The sequence below is a fragment of the Aythya ferina genome, assembly GCF_964211825.1.
Source record: "Aythya ferina genome assembly, chromosome: 2".
NCBI lineage: Eukaryota > Metazoa > Chordata > Aves > Anseriformes > Anatidae > Aythya > Aythya ferina.
This window is the reverse complement of record NC_140297.1, coordinates 90,359,169-90,382,073: the sequence shown is the minus strand read 5'-3', so window position 1 is coordinate 90,382,073 and position 22,905 is coordinate 90,359,169. Positions and strand designations below refer to the sequence as shown.

At 35.4% G+C, this 22,905-nt stretch overlaps 1 long non-coding RNA gene across 2 annotated transcripts; it reads right to left on the bottom strand.

The window, feature by feature from the left end:
- Positions 1–507: 507 nt before the first annotated feature.
- Positions 508–22,036, bottom strand: LOC311431772. 2 transcript variants are annotated; one of them, XR_014689634.1, is made up of 6 exons: positions 21,881–22,036; positions 17,659–17,716; positions 14,972–15,049; positions 7,894–8,049; positions 2,134–2,222; positions 508–719 (listed from the first exon to the last, which is right to left on the bottom strand). It is a non-coding gene; the product is annotated as an uncharacterized lncRNA (long non-coding RNA). The 2 variants fall into 2 exon arrangements; XR_014689635.1 differs by having other exon boundaries at positions 21,911–22,036.
- Positions 22,037–22,905: the final 869 nt, after the last annotated feature.

Here is a 22,905-nt window from a genome sequence, read left to right as displayed (position 1 = left end):
TTTTTCTTGTGCAGAAATAGCTGTTAAGTCATCTTGTTCATAGACAATGAATAGCTGCAGTCCAGTAAGATAGAATAATATTTGAATTTCCATACCAGTCCCAATGCGAAAACCTTCTGAAAATCTTTTGTTCTGTTCTCTGTTGGATCATTTATAATTTTCCAGACATTGTTATAATGGATAATTATAGCATAAGTAATTTTTTGACACTTTCTGGTGCTATACAACTACAGTTCTTTTGAAAAACTATTGACGTCAGTGGTGCAGGATTAAAAAAAAAACAAACTTTTTGTGTGACCCCATGATTTCTATTTATTTATTTATTTTTAAATCAGGATCAGGTAAACCTAAGGAGATGAATTGATTTACAGTATAACTGTTTTTGTTGTTTGTTGTTGTTATTTTTTGTTGTTGGTGTTTTTTTTTTTTTTTTTTTTTTTTTTTTTAATTGAATAGTCTCAGCAAGATGCAACTGAAATCAAATCCTTCAGTCATTCTTACAAGACATTTTATAAGTGAATGCTTATTTATTTATTAAGGTAATACTGTTATTCAGAAAGAAAATGAAGAAAAGAAGTAAGCTGCACTTTTGTTATAGCCAGACTGTACTGAATTGACTACAGATGAGAACAGTTGTTCTATAACATAGTAGTTGCAAGAGAACACATAGAATATATAGAATTATACGGCTATGATGATATGGATCCATGTTTTTAAAGCTGTGAATGCAAAAAGAGAAATATTTCACTATATATATATACATATGTAATTATATTAGGCAAGATTAGAACATTAAGATTTGTTGGAAAGTGTTGCAGAGAAAGAGTTTCTTCAGAAAGGTTTATCAGTCTGTGATAGTTCTACTATAATCTTTTAGAGTCCCTCCTGAATGAAGAACTTAAGGCCTGCTCTGCACGCTGCACCTTCAGTGCTCTTGGTTATATCTGGGCCCTGTAGAAATTTAGTAGTCTTAGATGTTTCACAACTTCTAGCTAAGTTGGAAGCAGACCTTAAGCTCTTGTTCTCATCATTCATTCATTAGTGTAATTACATTAATGACTTATGAACCATATGTCAGGATAGCTATCTGCAGAAACATCTTTTGAATAATTCCATATGGCTTCAAGATGTTTAGATGTAGAGCTTAGGGAAATGGTTTAGTGGGGACTGTTAGCGTTAGGTCAGAGGTTGGACTCGATGACCTTGAGGTCTCTTCCAACCTAGAAAATTCTGTGATTCTGTGATTCTGTGATTTTGGTTCTATGGCTGTAATTTCCCCTTTAGAGATACTTTTTTTTTTTTTTTTTCTCTTTTTCCTTAAGACTTTTTTTAAACTTTCTTTAAAGCTTGGAAGATACAGGCTAACTCATAGGTGAGAATAACTGTTTTTGTTGTTGTTGTTGTTGTTGTTGTTTTTTTACATGGATATTTTTGCTTTAAAGGGTAGTGTCTTACAGAAGTAGGCAAACAAATGCAAGGTTTGTTTATGATCAAAATAAAATAAAATAATAATAATAAAAAAACGCTAATAAGGTGAGAAGGTTCTGAAGATAACCAGAAAGAAATGAAATATCCTCAATGGTATTGAACTAGAACTATATGGAAGAGAGAGAGAGATTTATGTAGGGTATTGCCAGCTATATGTCTTATGTTGAGTGGCAATATTTTTATGTTAACATTTTAGCTTTTATTTGATTAATATACAGAAAAGTTGCACTTTTCAGTACTTTCAGTACTATTTCAGTACAGTAGTACTATTGTACTGAAGTACTATTGTACTGAAAGTTGATTCTTCTAAGAAATCTTTGCTCATGTAAAACAATGTTTTAATTCAACAACAGATATTTATAAATCTTTTGTTACCAATCTTCAAGTCCAATAAAGTTACAATTACAGAAAATAGTAGTGGAAATGAGATTTAGCTGGTGATTTTGTGTTGCTAAGCATCAGGATCTACTTGCATGCTTTTTAAATATGAGGGCTATTGCAGATCTTACTGAATAATACTCATTGTCTCCATTAATACTTAAATGAAGAAGCAATTAAGGGCCCTACTTCTTAGTAATTATTAAAAGAATTAAAACCATTGCTCAAAGCATAGATAAACTACAGTGCTAAAGTTTTGTTCATTACCTGAAAAATGTAAGCCACACTGAAAACACGTTTGTGCTCTTGAATACATTGCAAATGTGATGGAAACAATCACAAAATGCATATAATTCCTAAGAGAAAGTGAAGGGAGAAGTTCCTTTTTGAATTCATACTTAACATTTCAGCTAAAGCTTGAAACTAAGCAGAAAGGAATTGTTCATTTTCTTTTGTTCAGAAGAATAGAGCTTGGTTTATGCTCTCTGTAAACAGGATTAGTGACTTAATATCTTACTTCTAACTTCTATCAAGAGAAATTCCACATTGGTTCAGTAGTTCAGCAGTAGGGCAATGAGGTGATTAATTTCTCTTTCTCTCTCTCTCTATATATATTTGTAATTGTCTTAAATGTTTTCTTTAGCAGGGAAAAACTTAATTTGTAAGACTGCTTACATGAGCAAATAATGCTGTGCAATGTGCTCTAGGTGTCCCTGCTTGGCAGGGAGGTTGGAGTGGATGATCTCTAGAGGTCCCTTTGAACCTCAACCTGTGATTCTGTGAATCCAAAGCACAATGTAGCAATTTATTTTAATATATAGCTTATACCCATTATATAACTTCATATTCTGTTCACTTTGGGAATCAGATACTACCGTGTCAGATTCAATGATATTTTAATCATGTAAGCTCAAGAGTTAGTAAATGAGTTGATTCTTATATTCATCTATTCCCTAGATTTTTTTTTTCTTTTATGGAACTATTGATCAATTTTATTTTTTCTACTCTAACCCATACTTCAGTGACAGTAAAATACAAACAATTAATAAATTGCCAATGAATTCCTGTATGCTATTACTTAGATTACCCATAAAATAAATCATTTATTCTGAATTTTCTAAACTTAAGTATTTTATTTATTTTGTTAATAGGAAAGGGGGGGGGGGGAAGGAGAAGGGGAGAGATGGAAAGAGGGAGGGAGAGATGCTAAATACTAGAAACTTATTTTAAATTTTAAAATTTAAAATTTAATTTTTAAATTTATTTTTTATTTTTTTAGCAAATAAGAAGGTCTGTAAGAAAAAACAACAAAAAAAAAAAAAACATAAATAGATAACAAGAATAACAGTAGCCTCACCAAACTATGTCCAGTATTGAGTTATAAGACATTGTTTCAATATGATTTATGTAATCCAAAATCTTTTAGGCTGAGAACACCAAGCTCTCATGTTTAGTCCCTTTACTGCGAGCATTCAGACTCTGTATTAATGTTCTGCTTTTTGCTTTGCCAAATTTAGTGAATCAATACAAGTTTTATACTCTCAGCTGCACCTCTGTAAATTTAATTTTCATTATTTAAATACTGAAATGTATTCATTGAAGGTTTGAACATTATTATCTTGAAAAATATTTAGCACTAGGAAAAAAGGAGTCTTTCTTGCCATGTAGAGTCCTGATCTTGTAATGACCCCTTTATGATCAAATGCTTACACCCATAAAGAGACACACCTCAAGAGAGGTACCCAAGTTAGCTAATGATAATTTAAAAGTGAGATTAAAGAAAACATTTGCTGTATTAAAAGTGAATTCACAAGCATATCTTGGAGGAACCATGTCTGTAGATTGTTTAGTGAGATTAAATGGAGAAGCAAATCTGACAAAAAATCATATCACTTCATATCTTAACTTTGTTGTTCATCTTCTTTTTCCCATTTTGAAAATTGTTTCAAAGGAAGTACATCATGTTGTCATCAATACAACTTTTATATTGTCCTCTGTAGGAATAAGTTTAACGCATTGCTAAAACTAATAACATGCATCCTGCTTACTTTGTTTCCATAATCATTCCTGAAATTAAAAAAAAAAGAAATGTTGCTTGAACACCTTTTTTTTTTTTTTAACAGTAAAATTCCAATTTATTTATTTATTCATTTATTTATTTTAAATGTACTTCAGTGTTTTCCTCTTATGCACATCGTGCATTCTCTAATGCTAGTCAAGTTGTGTGCTAATGTAATTAAAGACTAACAAAAAAGCTGAAAGAATTTACTCTAATTCCTTTTTTTTCCCTGGAAGATGATTTTTTCTACTAATCATAGCCTCTCATACCTTAACATGACCCATATGTTCCTGATCATAGTAGATATGATGTTTTTGCAACTTTTTAAACTAAAAATTGAGATTTAAAATTTCATGGAATTTAATAAAGTGATGTGCAGTAAAATTGACATAACTGATGAGGCTTAACATGTCCTCTGAAAAAATCCTTTCCTAAGAAAGATAAAACACAAATATAGCATTTAGGCTATTGACTAACATTTGTTTAGATTTAGATAGATTTAGATTTACTTGCCAGTCCCTACCTGCAACACTGCAGCAAGTCTGAAATGTCAAAACAATTATATCTTCTCATTTGGAAAGGTGATTTTTCAATAACATTAGGATAATTAAGTATTTCAAAATTAAGTATTTTCAAAACAAAACAAAACAAACACACAAAAGTCAAAAACAAAACAGTTACAGAACAATTTGCAAGTAGACTAATACAGACTCTTAAAATTTTAAATGAGTCTTTGTGTCTTGAGTAATAAATATGCTCATTTATGGGTTGGTTGACAACTCAGGGGTCTTAAAACAAACAAGTATAGTTGCTTAATCAAAATGAATTTCTTAGCTGGATAGGTGAAAAAAAGACGAAAAGAATGAACTGTATTCTGCCACTTGTTTCACATTCTGAGAATATAAATGTGAGGGTACAGATAGCATTTCAGAACCAGATTTTCAATGCATTTTTTTTTTTTTGGTCCCTGCCAGTAATATCCTGTACTCTTCCCCAACATAACATTCAACTGCATTTTCTCAGTTATTGCTACTAAACTACTGAAGGTTTGAGAAATAAGATTGTATCATAACTTTGTTCTTTTTTATTAAAAAAAAAAAAAAGTTTCTGAACTAAGTATTTCTGGAAATCTTTGAAATTCTTGTCTTTCAGTTGACTGGTTACAGTATATCTGATCCAGCTATATAAATTCATTGGCTTGATTGAATTACAGTAGTCACTTTGGGATGGTATCTCTAGCATAAGTAGACAATTCTGCTGATGGGAAAGAGAAAATATCAGAAAGAAGTAACGGACTAATAACTGCTTAGGATGCAACTTGAAATCTAACGACATCTAAGTGAAAATACTTCTAGCTTGCATAAATGCTCAAGGATAGTCAAATTTGGTTTTAAAGTCTGACAACAGGAAGAGTTGAATTTGACTTACCGTGTCAAATACTTTTTCTATTAAAAAAAAAAAAAAAAAAAGGAACAAGATAGAAATGCTGCTTTTAGAAAAAACACTACCTCAAGTTCAAGTGGGTGAGACCTAGGAAAATGAAACAAGGACTGAGAATGACAATGCTATAAAAAGGGCTCTTCAGTGTAGATTAAGGATCTCATTCTATTCAACAAGCAGAAAGATACCACATTTCTAATATTAGTTAAATTTTAATATTAAATTATTTATTTAATATTAGAACTAATATTTCTAATATTAATATTGCTCTGTTATCCCGCTTGCCACTTATCACTGTGTTGAAACAGTAGGAACCACCAGGTGTTTTTGGTCTATTCCTGAAATAAGTTCTGTGCAGCTTCAGGGAACCTGATGGACAGTGAATAATGGAAACAATGCCAGTGATAAAAAGTTCACAGTCCCTAACTGATAGTCCATTAAGAAACTCCAGGCACAGTTTTGGAGAGGAGTACCCTTGACTTGGTAGTTGATAAGGGGAAAGCAAGAGGAATATAAGGATTTGGGATGCTTGAGAATTGGTGGGGGGGAGGAGAGGGGGTTGGGTGGGTCAGGGGCTGTGTTAAATTTAAGAAACCATTATGAGAGGGAGAATGGGGAGGAACAAAGGTGAATAGAAAGAAAAGGAACAAAAAGGAAGAAATTAACACAGTTTCTGGTCAGTACATTAGAACTGTGGTGATTGCTGTAGCCTGTCCTTTTTTTATTAGATCTGTTTTTAACTAGCTTTCTGTGTAATCTTACTCTCTACTCGGTGTGAGTCCTATAAGGACAAGATGCCAGCTCTTGTGAGGATCCACATGAGTGGTTATGGGGTCAGCAACCTGCATCAGAACAGGGGGAAGGTGCTTCCGGGTTTGTCCTGTTCGGCTGGAGCAGGTGAAGGTCCCACAATCATCCAGCAGTGCTGGACAATGGGATGTGAGACTAGAGTGCTATCTACTGGGGCCTGGGGTGTTCATACTTTCCTGTAACCTCATGTGTGGACGCATGTGCCATAACTTAATAGCAAACTTGAAGCTGGACTAGTTGGTGAATAGGAGGCCCTGGGTCTAGGCATCCATATCAGGTGGGCAGAGGACCACCAGAGTTCCTGTGAGATGAATGTGTAAGTGTGCCTATTTGCTAGCAAACATCAAGCTGGGCTAGTTAGTGAGCGGAGACCCATGGAGGTCACCATTCAGGCAGAGGTGTTAAGTGAGAACACCTGTACTGGTATTCAGGGAATCTGTGAATGTGTTTATTTTTAACTTGAATTTCTTGTATTTTAATGTAAACCCATTATTGTCTTATGCAACATAGGAAAGGAAAATAGACTGGTCCCTTCTTTTCAGAAGCCATGTATATATTTATAACATGTCAGTGCTCTAAGGTAAATAAACCTTTTAAATTTCTCCTTAAGGTAAAGAAACAAAGCTTATTCAATATTTTCAGTTAGATAAGCTTTTGTAGACCCCTGATAATTTATGTTTTCTTCTAGACTTCTACATTTAGTGCATATTCTAACATAACAGCTGTCCTGTTCTTTCCTACTCCACTCCCATAGTGTTAAGTGCAATAGACAGTTTATCACAACTGATCTTTTCATTAATGCAACAAGCAAAGCTAAGTATAGCTGTTTTTCTCAACCTCAGTTATCAATGTTGGTTGTAAAAGAGCCAACAGAATGACTTTTAATTTAGTTATTTTATTTTATTTTTTTATGGAACAAATTAGACTCACGGTATCATTTAAGTTGGGAAAGACCACTAAGATCATCTAGTCCAACCTTTAACAAAAACAACTTCTTTCTTTCCCCTTCCTTAAATTGTCCTCACATGTTTATGCTCCATTTTTGTATGTATCCTTAAGAATCTGACTTTTTCCATCATTTGTATGCTTTCTTCTTATGTCAGCGAAAAACTCTTGATTAACCTCATTCATCTTTTGGTATGTTTCTCATCTTTCTTTCACAAGAGGATGGTTTGCAATTATTTAATCACTTGAAATACCTACTTGAAATTAAGAATATTTATCGTGTTGCTTATCCTTCTTTTTTTGAGGGGTTTTAATTTTTCTGTTTACTTACGGATTTCATTGAAGTTACTTCTTACTGTGACATTTTTCTTAACCTTGTTGCCCAGTACTTCATCTAAAAAACTTGTAAGTGCTCCCTGCAATTTCTGTATCAAGAAACATTTGCAGAACACTCTGGACTCTGCTGGAGATCTTACCTGACAAATTAGTAAACTAAGACAAAACTAGTCACCCAGGCATTAATGAAGAGTAATGGGCAGACCATTATGATAATTTTAAGACATATAGAATAAATAGATGGATGGAATAAAACAGTCTCTGAAAGCAGTTTATCATTAACATTCTCTATAGATGTAATATAGAGAGTGATGGTGAGCTGAACCTTGCTCTCTGAGACTTTGTATAAACTTTATTTATAAGGATGTTTGGTACTTGGAATTGCTTATTACTACTAAACCTTAAATTCTGGATTATACTGCCATAACAAACCTTACCTTATTGATATTCATGGTTTATTCTGAACTCCAAGAATGAAGGTTCCCAGCATCAGAGTCCAAGGCAATGCCTGGCTTGATCTTACCAGAAGTTCAATTGATTAATTGATAGCAGATGGTTTGCCAATAAATTTCAGATTATTATTTTATTTTTTCCTGCAAAAGGAGAATATAAATGAATTCAGTCAATAAACTGTCAACAGAACGACTGAAGCTCAGTCCAAGAGAAAGAGGCATAAATGTTGAACAATAGTGAATGATTTTTTGAATCGTGTCCTGAGTGGACAAATAATAAATTTAATCTGTATATTGAGAAAGAGTGCAAGCCTTGTTTTTCTCTTACAAGAATTTTAGCTTCAGGACCATTTTGTCCAGCTTCAAAATGCTAATCTAATTTGCTATAAGGTCTCTTATTTTGACAGCTGGTAGTAAAATAAATAAAGATATTTTATGTCCTAAACATGTTAAGAACAGTAACTTCTACCAGTGACTATTTCACAATCCAAGCTGTTTGTCAAATGTGCTGTCACAATAGATTATTTGGGTAATAATTTGAAAAAATCAATAGTATTCTCTCTCTTTCTCTCTCTTTTTTCTTATGAAACCTGGCAACTTTTCCATTGATTGCTTTTCTTCTTCCAGCACTGCACCTGCTGCTTTTGCAGCTTCTGATTAATTTTCTAGCATCTCAGTTCTCATATACTTCAGTATAACACAGAGTATAGGTTTCTGAGAATACGCCAGATATTTTGTTCCTGCTTGGATAACCTGAACTGGAAATATTTGCCATGTTTTATATATGTGGTATTGTGAGGTTTAGATAATGAAAAACTGGATAGATAAAGGTATAACTCTTTCCTGCATATGACTGTAGCATATTATGATGAAATAACATAGAAGTCCGGTTTACAAGGGGGCTTAAACAGGTCCAGTTTAGTATCATTGCTAACCAAATTTGTTAAGATTATAGTTAAGACAGAGAAGTTAATCATGGTCTTTCCTATTTATATATTGTGCAGTACATGTGGCAATTAACAATGACTGTAGTGTTTTGGAGTGTAGTAATTACTGTTACAGGTGAATGTAAAGTCAGTGCTTACTAGGGCTGTCACTGTCAAGGGATAGGTTTTATATAATATTTCCAATTGGAGTGAAGTTTTATGTTGTTAAGTGCATGTTTATTTATTATTGGAGAAGATTAATAAGTGAGGGCCAGATGTTATAAACCTTCATGAACACGAGATTTTGCATATGGCTATAAAAGTTTGAGTATAGTTGTTACAAATGGCTACAGTTACAGTGTATCTATAACTTAGTGTACTCTAGCCATTAGCCATCAATTACCAATGATAATGTTTGGTTAAGGCTGTTTTAATTATTTTTCAGAAACACAGTAGCATTCAGTCTTATGTAACATTCATTTTCTCTTCTAATTGTCAGTTTTTGGAGAAAGCCATTTTAGACCAAAACTCCTTCTGAACAGAGATATGTAGAGTTGGTATTCATACAAGCTCCTCTATTTTTCTGTCCCAAATTTCAAATCTTAATGTTAAAGTTTTACTCTGTACTAATTTTTAGACATTAGCTTTTTATTTATTTTATTTATTACTTATTTATTTTTTAAAAGCTATTATTACTCTTTGATGAGCAACAGTGACAGATATTTATATTTTCCTACTGTCCACATATGTAGGATATGGCATGAACCAAGCTCTAACTTAGCCTTCTAAAGTGCTCATGCTGAGCTGGTGGTAATGTCTAGGAGTTAGAAGGGACTGATCTGATGTATGTACAAATGGTACTCTAAATACTACTCCAGTACCAGCTCACTGCAGATTAGCAGATATGTCTTTTGCCTTTTGTATACTGAACTTACTGAATAATTATTTGTCATCTCTGAGTGAAGTATTTCTTTTTCTTCTCCTTCATCATTTCAAAAGATGCATCCAAGGGTGCTAGTAGGATGACAGTGTCAATTGTCGCTTTAGGAAAGTAGATAGAATGACACAATATTACTGTGTCTTGATGACACAGAAAACAGATTTTTATCATCTATAAACTATTGGTGGTAAAAGGGGTTCAATTATTCAGGAATTAAACTCAATTAAGTGTATTTATTCTGTGTATTTATTTTGTCTTCTGAGTTGAGACTGAAGTTATAGTGGGTAAGAATATATATTTTGTCTACTAATAGACATATTCTCATAGAACTCATTGAGAGAGAGACATGGAGACAAGCTGAATGTCTCCATACTCCAAAATGTTGCAGTCTCATTAAATGTGCAAGCAATATAACTGATGTCATGAATGTCTATATTTTAACTATAGAAATCCCAGTGCAGGCTATGTTAAGCAGAAAGTTCTCCCTAAATCTACAGGTATTTTCAGTTTTTTAATCAAAGGAAAAAAAAAAAAAGATATTATTGGTTAGTTTTCATTTGTCTAAGGATGAAAAGAAAATGCATTCAATTTAACTTACTGATGTTACTTTGATCCAATAAGAGAAGACTTTACTCTTTTAAGAGCTGGCAAATGAATATTGACATGTGAAGCTTTAAAAACTGCAGAAAAGAGGGTAATTGGTTACAGAAGATCATTAACAATCTTTGCTTATCTCTTCAGGGAGGCACAGCTATTCTTAACTTACTAACCTGTACTGTTCCTTAGTTGTAGTTGGTGTTGTAGTTGTATACATTTTTAGTTACTTCAAGTGGTTAAGCAGTGCATCTGTGAAACCAGTCTGAATCTTGTTCAGATTAACTTCAAAACAACCAACCATGCCTTAGGTTTAAAAATAATAATAATAAGTTCAGGTGTAGTAATATTTTAAAAAATGTTAAGATATATATGGGAAGGTTTTCAAAAACACTTATTTGCTTAACTTCTAAATTTTTTTTTTCCATATGATTTTGTATTTCTGAAAAATCTTATTAGTAGACTGTTTGATCTGAAAAATATCATTCACGTGCTCATAAAACACTGCTACTAAATAGGTCCATGGGGAGTACCATGAGCATCTTCAGCAAATTCTACTGTGTAATTTAATGTTAGTTCTGTTCAGCAATCACAGCTATAATTATCTAAGTGTTCAGTCTAAGCATTTGAATACAGAGATTTGAATTAATTTGGAACTGGAAACAAAGTTATAGACTTAACTATATGAATGGATTTTCAAATTCAGCTAAGATTGTCACATGCGAAGTCCTGTATTTTGAAAGCGTAACCTTGATTCAGAATTATAGGGACAAGCAGTTCTGCAAATCAGAATGCTTATGCTCTTAATTTCTTTGTTTGCAAAGGCAGATAGGTGGGTAGATGAGCAAATACGTAGGTTAATGTGTCTTTGAATCATGGTCACATAACTAAATCTAGTTTGATTACTGATGCAAATTACTTTAATGAGAAGGAAAAAGTTCTTAAAAACATGCTCTGATATGAATCCAAGTTAAATGTACATTTATTTCATTTTCTTTAACTGCATGGTATTAGTCTTTTTATGTAGGCCCATCAATTTGATTTTGTTGGGAACAGTGTCTGGCAGAGTCTTTGTCCTTTATCCAAAGACCTTAATGTCTCAGTGAACAAGGTATGGAAAGCTGAAAAGAGATATAGCCTTCTCACATAATTTTCACTTTGATTCATAAGTAAAATTTGATCCCTCACAATTTAATTTTTACAGAACTCTTATTTCATTTCTAAAAGGAAACAGGAGGAGTTAAGCTTAACTTTACTTTTTTTTTTTTCTAACTTTTTTTCCTTCTTTTTTTTTTTTCCTTCTTTTATTTTATTTTATTTTATTTATGTGGTAGGCATTATTGCAAATTCAGTAGTTAACACTTCGGCATAATCTGTTACCTCTCGTCTCTTGTTCTCAATGCAGAAAAGCGCTTCAGAATATCACAGACATCAGGAAATGAATAGAGAATGGATAGCAGATGAGATTGTGTTTATGAATGATGAACTGAAAGCTTTTTCTTTCTTTAAAGTAATAATAAACAGGTGCAGAGGGAAGCTTTTCTTCAGCTGAGTCTGTGAAGACAGTTGTTTAACCTGGGTAAAACTGGATAGGCTGGACCGATGGGCTGAGGTCAACTGCATGAAGTTTAACAAGGCCAAGTGCCGGGTCCTGCACCTGGGGCGCAATAACCCCAAGCAGAGCTACAGGCTGGGAGAGGAATGGTTGGAAAGCTGCCAGGCAGAGAAGGACCTGGGAGTGATGGTGGACAGTCGGCTGAATATGAGCCAGCAGTGTGCTCAGGTGGCCAAGAAGGCCAACGGCATCCTGGCTTGTATTAGGAACAGCGTGACCAGCAGGGCTAGGGAGGTGATCGTCCCCCTGTACTCAGCTCTGGTGAGGCCGCACCTCGAGTACTGTGTTCAGTTTTGGGCCCCTCGCTACAAGAAGGACATCGAGGTGCTTGAGCGGGTGCAGAGAAGGGCGACGAAGCTGGTGAGGGGCCTGGAGAACAAGTCCTACGAGGAGCGGCTGAGGGAGCTGGGCTTGTTCAGCCTGGAGAAGAGGAGGCTCAGGGGTGACCTTATTGCTCTTTACAGATACCTTAAAGGAGGCTGTAGAGAGGTGGGGGTTGGCCTGTTCTCCCACGTGCCTGGTGACAGGACGAGGGGGAATGGGCTTAAGTTGAGCCAGGGGAGTTTTAGGTTAGATGTTAGGAAGAACTTCTTTACAGAAAGGGTTGTGAGGCATTGGAACAGGCTGCCCAGGGAAGTGGTGGAGTCACCATCCCTGGAAGTCTTCAAAAGACGCTTAGATGTACAGCTTAGGGATATGGTTTAGTGGAGGGCTGTTAGCGTTAGGTTGGAGGTTGGACTCGATGACCTTGAGGTCTCTTCCAACCTAGAAAATTCTGTGATTCTGTGATTCTGTGATTCTGTGGTATTCGTAGTCTGACATCATAATTTCACCAAACATTGTAGGTGAATTTGCAGGTAGGAAAGGATTTGTATATGAATTATTATTAGAAGAACAAGTAGACTGCCTAGTTACTAATAAAAAGTTAATCCTCAGGTGTAAAGTTTATAGACAGTCCTTCAGAAATGTATAAATATTCTGAAAGTGGAAAATTTGTGCATTTATAGACATCATAGTTCAATGTATATTTATAGCTATTGTCTAATAAAAGTCAGGAAGTCTCAGCCCTGACTTTGACAAAGATCAAAAGCTGTGTTTTCTGTTGGCAAAAGCAAATACACCAGCTTAATTAGTTCCAGAAGTTTCTATCATGTAAATGCTGTCCTTGTGTTTCTTGATATTGTATATTTGGTTGTTCTTAGAAAAAATGAGGAAAGTGTTTAACTAGTTAAAAGCCACATTTGCCCATTGACTTTCAAAGCCTATGTTTTTTAGGATTTTAGGATTTTGTTTTCCTCTGAGGTTCATAAAAAAGATAGTAAGATAGTAAGAAACATAAAGCTAATCAAATAAGCCCAAAGGAACAACAACATGTTGAGATTATTATTGTTGTTTTGTTGTTATTGTTATTAAACTAGCACACAAGTTTATAGCTTTACCCTATTTGACCTAAACTTTTTGTTTGTTTAAATATTTGGTTTTATGGAGTACTGCCCCAGTGTTTGAAGCAGAAAATCACTTTAATGTGGTATGTAACAATAAAATGATCATTCTTTATATACCTTGGCATCATATTCTGCTTTTTCTAGTATTTGGAACTGATAACTCTTAGAGACAAAGTAGTGGCCTAGAAGGACCATTGGCCAACCTTAGAAAAAAAGATTTTAAATCATTCAATGTAAAAGATGTCCAGAGCGTTGGTCTGTGGTTCTCAGAAATCATGTATTCATGTGAAATTCCAATATTCATTGGTGTATTCTGAGGAGTAGTGGAAATGGCCTTGGCCCCTATTACCTTCTACTGCCAGGTAGCATGTAGCAGTAACTGAAATGAACAACAATGTTACCAAGACGAATTTTTCAGTCAGGTGGTGAAGTTGAAGGATTTAGATGTGAATGTTGATATTAAGTGTAAGGGTAACACTGTTGATGAATCATAAGATATTTCTGTATCATCAACCCAGTTGAATAGGCAACATCATCTGGAAAAAGGCATAAGATGCTGACAAGGTAGGTGAAGTAGCACTACCATTTTACTCTTAGATTATTTCATCCTGTTATATAAGGTTTTGGGAAAGGTGTGCATAAATTTGAGAAAGCCCAGGTGGAGATGATGATTTCTAGAGGTTCTTCGAATCACAGGATATAGTGATTTCAACCTGTATGCATCAACTGAGAAAATAAGTGACACTCTGTGTGTGCATATGCAGATATATGCGTGTATAAATACAAATATATTTCTGTCTGTGTAGGAATACCTTAGCACTTTTCATTCATCGTGAGGTATCTAGCAGTTCAGAGACATTTCTTACTGTCATTATTTATACCTCACTAGCTGAGCAGAGATAGAGGTTTCACCTGGATTCAAGACAAATTGTTTTTGAAGACAATCAGCAAGCCATAATGAACATAATTTTCTTTCCTTTGTAGATAAGGACAAGGGTGATGTTGATGAAATTAAATACCAAATTGTTGAGAGTTAGATGGCAGTATTAGCTTACATCACATTTATGATATTTTGTTCTTTTTGTTCATGTTTCTTTACTGCTTTTATCACATTTTTTGAGCATCTCTTCATGTTGTGCTAAGCACTATGACTAATATGACATGTAGTTCTCTCATCCGTTACCCACAGGAGAACTGTGTGCTGTGGTGTGACTTATTTTGATATTTTCTTTCTGCCTTCCTCTTTTTGATTTGCAGTCTTCATCTTACTCTTTTGTAGAAATTTCTGGTAATAGTCTGAGTCATGTTGCTGTTCTGCAGACTTTGAACTGAATTTGGAGATGAATAATGCAGTCTGGAAGACTAGAGGGATTCTAAATTGGTGCAACTTAGAGTTTCCTCTGTCCAATATATCAGCTATACTCAGTAAAATCTCTGCTGACTGTTTTAAATACAGTATTTATATATATACGTGCTAATATAATTATTTTTTTTCTTTGCCAACATGTACGTTATTCCCCCCTGCCCCCTTCCTCCTACCCACCTCAGGACTCCCTCTCTTCCTTTTCAGTGTTCTGAGTGGGAGGGCCCGTAGTTTGGTAGTATTCTGATGCTGAATAACCTGAAGACAGTAAGCACAAGAGAAAAAAATTGTAACAAATGAAAATGACATTGCAGTTCCTCCTCAGTTCTTCCTGCTTTAATCTTTTCTTTCAGCACTTTCACAATGAAAGTAGATATCAAGGTGACTGATTTCTCCCTGTGCTTTTAAGGTTTATTTTATAACACATTACTTATTGCTTCAAATTTGACCCTAAATATAAATGAGTGTGGAAATAACTCCTCTTAAGCATTTTTGAGTTCATGACGTTTCAGAAATAAATACATTTTAAGTCTCAAATTGCTTGTTAAAAAAGAATTCAATGAAGAAAAATGTTTACTAATTAAACTAACTTAGACTAAACATTTACAGATGTTAAAATATGTGCTGTTGATTTTCTTCTGCAGGTGCTTACTGAATAAACCACCACTCTATATTGGCATAGATAAAAGTAGGGTTTTTGGATGATGTTCTTCTGAGAAAATTCATCAGAGTAAATTAAATCATATTGCCAGTGTTATGATTCAGTTTCCTGAAAGGACTAGCTTCTGGAAGAGACAATTTCTCACTGAAAACAAAAGCATGGAGGCATTCAAAGTAGGTGCGTACAGACATATAGTAGACATACTCTTTGGGTCCATGTTTATGCCCTATAGGGGAATGAACCACTTTACTTTTAGAGTTTGTTTCAAGGCTGTGGATGAAGTAAAAATTGGTTAAGCAGGGGGCTGGGAGGGAGGGAAGTGAATAGCAGGCAGTCTTCTGACTTATAGACTAGGATATTAAATGAAAGATGGGACCAGTTCTACATAAATAAGAATGGCTGTCAGAGTAGGTACAGAGTTAGGTAAGGGTACAACAAGGCTTCAGATTGTATTCATTTTGGAAAAAAACAGCTTTTTCCTTCTACCAAACACCAGCTGTCCTCTTAGTTAGGAAATGTGCTCCCACTTTCAGGAATGTGACCTACCATGCATGGAGACACATACAGATGCTAGTGTCACCTAGTGCCAGGGCTTGCATTTGTCAGCTGGTGACCAACATCATATATTTGCAGTTTCTGTTTGAAATTCCTTCCAAAACAAACAAGCAAAACATGTCACATAGGACTGACTTCTTTTCAGATTGACTGTTACTCTTTTCCTTTCTGGCTTGGCTGTATTTAGGTGACATTAATATCTGCTTTTATGGGAAACAAATATTTTACCTTTTCTGAGTGGGGAATTGACTCAGTTCCTAATGTAAAGGTTGACTGCAGCAATAGAGGTGTTTTCATGGCTACATTTCCAGTTTAAATAAGAATACTGCACTGTCAGTGTAAAAGTCTTAGATTCAAATGTTGCTGTCATGTTTCTTTTATGTCCACCTCTTAAATCTCATCAGAGGAAAACACTGAAACTAAGAAAAAGCAGCCTTACTGTGGATTTTGCAGAGTTACAAATCCATTTGCAACCTCAACATTCTTCTGACATGCTGTTGTTTATTTTTATTAGAAATATCTTCTTCTAATAAATTAGCAGTTACTAGAAGATTCAGTACCTCAAGGTGTTGCCAGTGAAATACCGAGCCTTTTACTTGTGTGTCACTGATTGAATCTAGACCAATTTAGGATTGCAGTTTGTTTTGCTCTGAGGGACATTTAGCAGCCTCAGTGATGTGAGTTTACTGGGGACTCAATTTTAGTTTTTAAATCACATATGCCACCCCCAGGCTTTGAGCTAATTAACAAACTGTGAAAGTAAAGACTTCTGTAGACTACAGGGACAGCTCTCCCCTTTCATCTAGAAGAAGTTGTTGATTTGTGTTTGTTTGTTTGTTTCTTTCTTTCTTTCTTTAAAATAATGTCATTTTTCAACCTCAGAGCCAACAACCTTTGGTACATTAGTTTTGCACATAGGTCTGTCTTTCAGTATTAAATTATTTAGAATCTAAACTGACAATTAAATACTCATACACATATTTTTTTTATAGCTCCCAAGCTATTGATAGGAATATTTTTTACTTAGCTTCACTATGTAACAATAAAGCTCCTGTATATTCCCTTCCTTACACCTTGAAAATCTTTCTACTGTATTTCTTCTTTAAATACCTGTATATATAACTTAAATCCTTCATTTAGTTTCCAGATAGAGGCTCACCTGGGTTTACAGAGGAGAGAACATTAAGTTTCCTAAATTTACCTGTATTTATAAGACCTAGTTTAGAATAATTGCTGGAAGTGACTTACTGTAGCTAAAAGTATGCGCACATCTTAAGACAAGTTTCAGGAAAATTCCAGGGTGAGATGCAGCAGATATTCAAGGAATCTTCCATGATAGTCCCCTTGGCACTATAGCCTGCAACTTTAGGTACTAGTAGCACCAGGGAAGCTTGGTGTTTTGGCTCTAAGAGATGTAGCACAGAGGGTGGAGTGAAGTGAAGACACCTCAGAAGCCAGGCTCTGCGCTATCACTACAGGAATGGAGAACCTGATGGTACTATGCTACCTACTATGCTAGCTATAGACAGATTGCATGGCCAGCCCTGAGTCTACATGTAACTGATAGCCAAATCATGTCCTCTGGATGAACTTTGCTCATTATAATCTCATTATAATGCCAAAACACACTTCCATCCTGAAGGCTACTCACCTCCAAGGTGTGACCACCCTTCACTGAATATGCGCTCTGAATTTCTCTGAGCCTATACCTTTAAAACAAAAGTAATAAAATTTTATGCCAATCACAATGAAGACATATATGACTAGAGTCACTCAAGCTCCATCTAGAAGTAAGAAAATAGTATAAAAATGGCTCAAGAAAGGAAAATGTCAGGGAAGACACCATTGCAGACAAGTTGGAAGGACATCACTGACTTCTGGGTTCAGCTGACGGGCTGAATCTCTCTTCTGCCCCCATAGGGATGCTTAATGGTTGAGATTCGAACTCTCAGTTACACTGAGTGCTTCCTTGGGAAACCGAGCATTCTCTATGGAGTTGTTTCATAAGTGAGCATATGTAGTTGGTTGCGTTAGTCATATTCTTGTTATTTGCATGTGCTTTGCAGACAGTGCATTTGTTGCTGGCAATCCAAAAGAACCTGAACTCCTGTTGCTTCAATAAACTACACCAGTCATTTACTAGACTAAAAGTGTTTTTCATTATTTGTGCATCCGTGATCATGATTACTGTGACCAGACTTACGTTACTGCAATATTTTGCTATTTGTGCGTCCATGATCATGATAATTTAATATATCTAATCAATCATAGAAGTGGAAGCCATTTTCTCAATGTTCAGATTTTTTTTTCCATATATTACTACCTTAGTATGTATTTCATTATGAAAATTTTACTCTTAAAAGTGGTTCTAAGAAGGGATAGGTTACTGTTTAGTATTGTTGGACATTAGTCTAAAGAGAAATATTGATAGTAAAGCACATGAAAACCTGAACAATGTTCAAATATAGAATTGCTACTGTCAATGAAAATAACAGAAGAATCTACTAAGGAAATGAATTTTATATGCTGAAAGAAAGGGAATATGGATGGGGTACTACAGGTTTCTCCTCTTATTTTGGATTCATACTTCAATTTTAAATCTATTTATTCATTAGCTAGAGGTGAGAAATTGCTCTTAAATAATTTCACACACAAAAAAATAAATGCACAAACAAATGTTGGAAGAATATATTGAGCTAATGTGGCAAGGCTTTGGTAGCAGAAAGGGTTGCAAGGGTGGTCTGTGTCGAGAAGAGTCCATGAGCTGTCCCATGTTAGAGAAAATACAGCTCCATCCGACTCCAAAAGGGACCCATTGCTGGCCAAAGCTGAGCCAATAAACAATGTTGATTGAGCCTCTGTTTAGGTTTTATACCTCTGAACAGGTTTAAAAAAAAAGGGGGAAAAATGTTATAACTGCTGGGAGAGAGGAGTGCCCTTACAGCCTGTGGAGACAACCATGGTGGAACAGGCTGTCCCCCTGCAGCCCATGGGTCCTATGGTGGAACAGATCTCCACACTTCAGCCCATGGAAGAACCCTTGGTGGAGCAGGTGGATGTGGCCTGGAGGAGGCTGCAGACCATGGAGAGCCCTGCAGGAGCAGGTTCCGTATCAGAGCTATAGCCCATGGAAAGGAGCCCATGCAGGAGCAGGTGATCTGCAGGGGGTGCTGCCACATATGGTGCTTCTCCATAATGGAGAAGTCTTTTCCTGAAGGATGGACCCCTTTGCATGGAGTTCTTATATTGGAGGAGTTCTTGCTGCTGTCTGTGGGAAGCCCACACAGGATCAGATCATTCTTGTGGGAGGGACCCTATGTTGGAGCAGAAAAAGAGTAAGGGTGAAGGAATGAAGGAATTTAAAGAGGACGGTGTGGTGGAACTTAGCTAGGCATCAATGTGAAACTACCACAGAAGAATAACAAAAAGATGAACTATAGATGTAAGGATGCCAGATTTCTTAACAGTGTGAGTCCTGCAGCTGTTCATTGGCACAAAAATTACTTGCGTTACCTCATTTTTGCCTTAATGCAGTATTTCATGTCCCTCAACTCTCTCTTATGTACCCTAAATGTTGTATTGGTAGGAGACTTATTTCCACAAAACAGTTTTTCCTTTGTCCAGCAGCTAATTTTCATGAAACTTATAGGAACCTGTATCTCTGAGACTTCTTTTCTAATAAAATTTCAGTAAAAACTACATTGTTCTAAAAATGTCATGGTGTTTGTGTAGAATAAATGTTAGACATAGCTATTTCTGAGTACAGTTTCAGGACAAGTAAATAATCCTTAATTTGGTAGCTCCTAATTGACACTATGATAATGCACTTTTCAAGGTAGCTAAGGCTTGATTCTGCTAACAGTTTTATGCCTGTAATATTCAGTCATGTAGTTATGGCCTCAGTTTAGCTAAAACTGGTCTTAAGTTCGGAGTATGTTCAAAATTATTTTTCTGACCACAAACAAGGAAATGTGGAACTTAAAAAAAATAATTTTTGCTTTTTTTAATAATATAAAATGAACAACTCACTATAGCTGTAAAACTACTCACAGAAACCAATAATTTAATGTTTCTATTAAAATGAGCACCACATCAGGCACTGAACTTAAGGGTATCTTTTTAAAATATTTAAATACATATTTATTTATTTATTTATATATTTTTCCAGCAGAAATTGACCATGGCGATGGGAGGGAAGAATGAAATAGAACAAGTACAATGATAATTATTGTTGGAACAGCTGAAATTCTACTTAATCTGTTTTTTTTTTGTTGTTGTTTTTTTCTTCCTTTTTTTTTTTTTTTTTTTAATTATCTGTCTCATTTAGAACAACACCTAGCACTTTTTTTTTATGTGCATATATGTATATATAAATATATATATTTTTTTTCCCAGACAATGAACACTATTTTTAGTATTTATCAGTGTATAACCAGTCATTTTACATTGGTGAGAACAAAGCTGATTCCCCTACCTTTACTGGAAAATAAAATACAAAGCATCCTCAAGCTGAAAGACTTTATCATTGTTTTTTATCACTTCAGGAGCATAAGTGGTAAATTATTATTATTAGTTTTCCATTTAGAAAAACTTAAAATAAAAGAAAAAAATCCAAGAATGAAAAAAATTCCAAGGGCCCTTCAAAGCACATCTGTTCCGTTCTGCTTAGAGTCAAATTTTAATCCCTTTTTAGTACCAGGTTGTATGCATAGTTTTTTCTTTTCCTTGTTTGGAGTAGTTGGGAAACTATGTTTATTTATCTATTTAGCTTAGTAAAATTACATTGTCCAGTTACTGAAATCTGATGTCCACAATATAATTCTCTTGGTACTTGAGGATCTCCTTTTTTGACGGCAACACAGATGTTTTTGCAAAGGATGAATATATATCTTAATTTTAGCTAATCAACATCATCATTCTTTCCCTGAAATACTGGAGTTATTTACAAATTGACAGAGCTGTGGATAATTTCATATCTGTCTGTCCTGGTTTCAGTTAGAACAGAATTAATTCTCTTCCTAGTAGCTGGTGGAATGCTGTGTTTTGGCTTAGGATGAGAAGAGTGCTGATAACACCCCAATGTTTTAATTGTTGCAGAGCAGTGCTTATACCAAGCCAAGGACATCTCAGCCTTTCGCTCTGTCCTGACATCCTAGGCATAGTGATCCAGGAGGATACAGGGGTGGTGAAGGAGAAAGGGAGAGTAATCAAGTAAGAAAAAATATCTTCCCCTTTCCCCTCCACAGATTGACTCCCTAATGGAAAAAAACAATAGGTATAATTGCTAATAGTTTCCAAGATACAGTTTCCAAAATACAGAGTCGACGATGTTACTGAGTACAAATACCAAGTTAGAGTCATGACCAGATATCTCATCGTCTCATAAGCCATTGCTACAACACTCAGTACCATAATGATCTGAAACCAGGGCCCGGAGAGAATAAACAACATGACAGAGAGCAAATACGGAAAATAATGTACTATAATACTCAATTTGGAAAACAGGCGCAGCAGAGTTGAGATTAAAGCAATCAGCATTATTACAAGTGACTATTAAGCAGGTCTAATACTTATACCAATTTTAGTTTAGCACACTCTGGTCAGATCTGCCGTTATCTCAACCTTTCGTGCCTCACGTTGGGCGCCAAAAAGACTGTCGTGGTTTAACCCGGCCGGCAGCTAAACACCACGCAGCCATTCGCTCACCCTCCCCCCTCCCTCTCTGGGACAGGGGAGAGAAATGGAAAGTGAAGCCCGTGAGTTGAGATAAAGACAGTTTAATAAGACAGGAAAATAATAATAACAAAATAATAATAACAATAATAATAATAATGTTACAATGGTGATAATAGGAAAGTAATAATAATATGTACAAACAAGTGATGCACAATGCAATTGCTCACCACCCGCTGACCGATGCCCAGCCTAGCCCCGAGCAGTCTGGCCCCCTCCCCCGGCTAGCCACCCCTATATATTGTTTAGCATGACGTCAGATGGTATGAAATACCCCTTTGGCTAGTTTGGGTCACCTGTCCTGGGTCTGTCCCCTCCCAGCTCTTACTGCACCCCCAGCCTGCCTGTTGGCAGGACAGAGCGAAAGGCTGAGATGTCCTTGGCTTGGTATAAGCACTGCTCTGCAACAATTAAAACATCGGGGTGTTATCAGCACTCTTCTCATCCTAAACCAAAACACAGCATTCCACCAGCTACTAGGAAGAGAATTAATTCTGTTCTAACTGAAAGCAGGACACTGTCTAATCTCAACTTCAAGATTGCTCACATCAGGAATTCTCTTTGCAGCAATGAGCATTCACTGTCCCTGATCAATAACATTAACAAAAGCAGATATAAACCAGCCTTTCGTACTTGCCATATGATGGCAGATGACAAATGGCCTTATACAAATTAGTCCTAATCTCAGGTTACCAATCTGCATTTTTTACTGTTATTTTCAGCAATATAAAAATGCAAGTGTGGAGAAAGGGAAAGGGTAACAAACAAACAGATGTTAAAAGTACATGATGTTTTTCAGATATCTTATGAAATTTTAGAAGTTTGGAAAAAGTGTTGGTGCTTACTGAACCAGGTAGGAGCTTTTCCATAGTCTTTGTTTGGCAGCGAATCAGGGCTACCATCGTTATGGCCAAAAGCATCAACCATCTGCTTTTCAGGAATACATAAAAACTTGCCTGGCCCTGAAGTACATGCTGGGAATGTACATCTTGATCTACTGTGGTGAGGAGCAAAATAAAATAGAGTTGAAAGGATGGTGTCCACAGCCTTCATAGTCAGAAGAATATGGAGTAATAAGGGAGATTAAAAAATGTGGCATACCATCAAAACTGAGTTATTGGCTGGGGTACATAATGGTGACAGAAAAGATTCATCTTCAAGTACT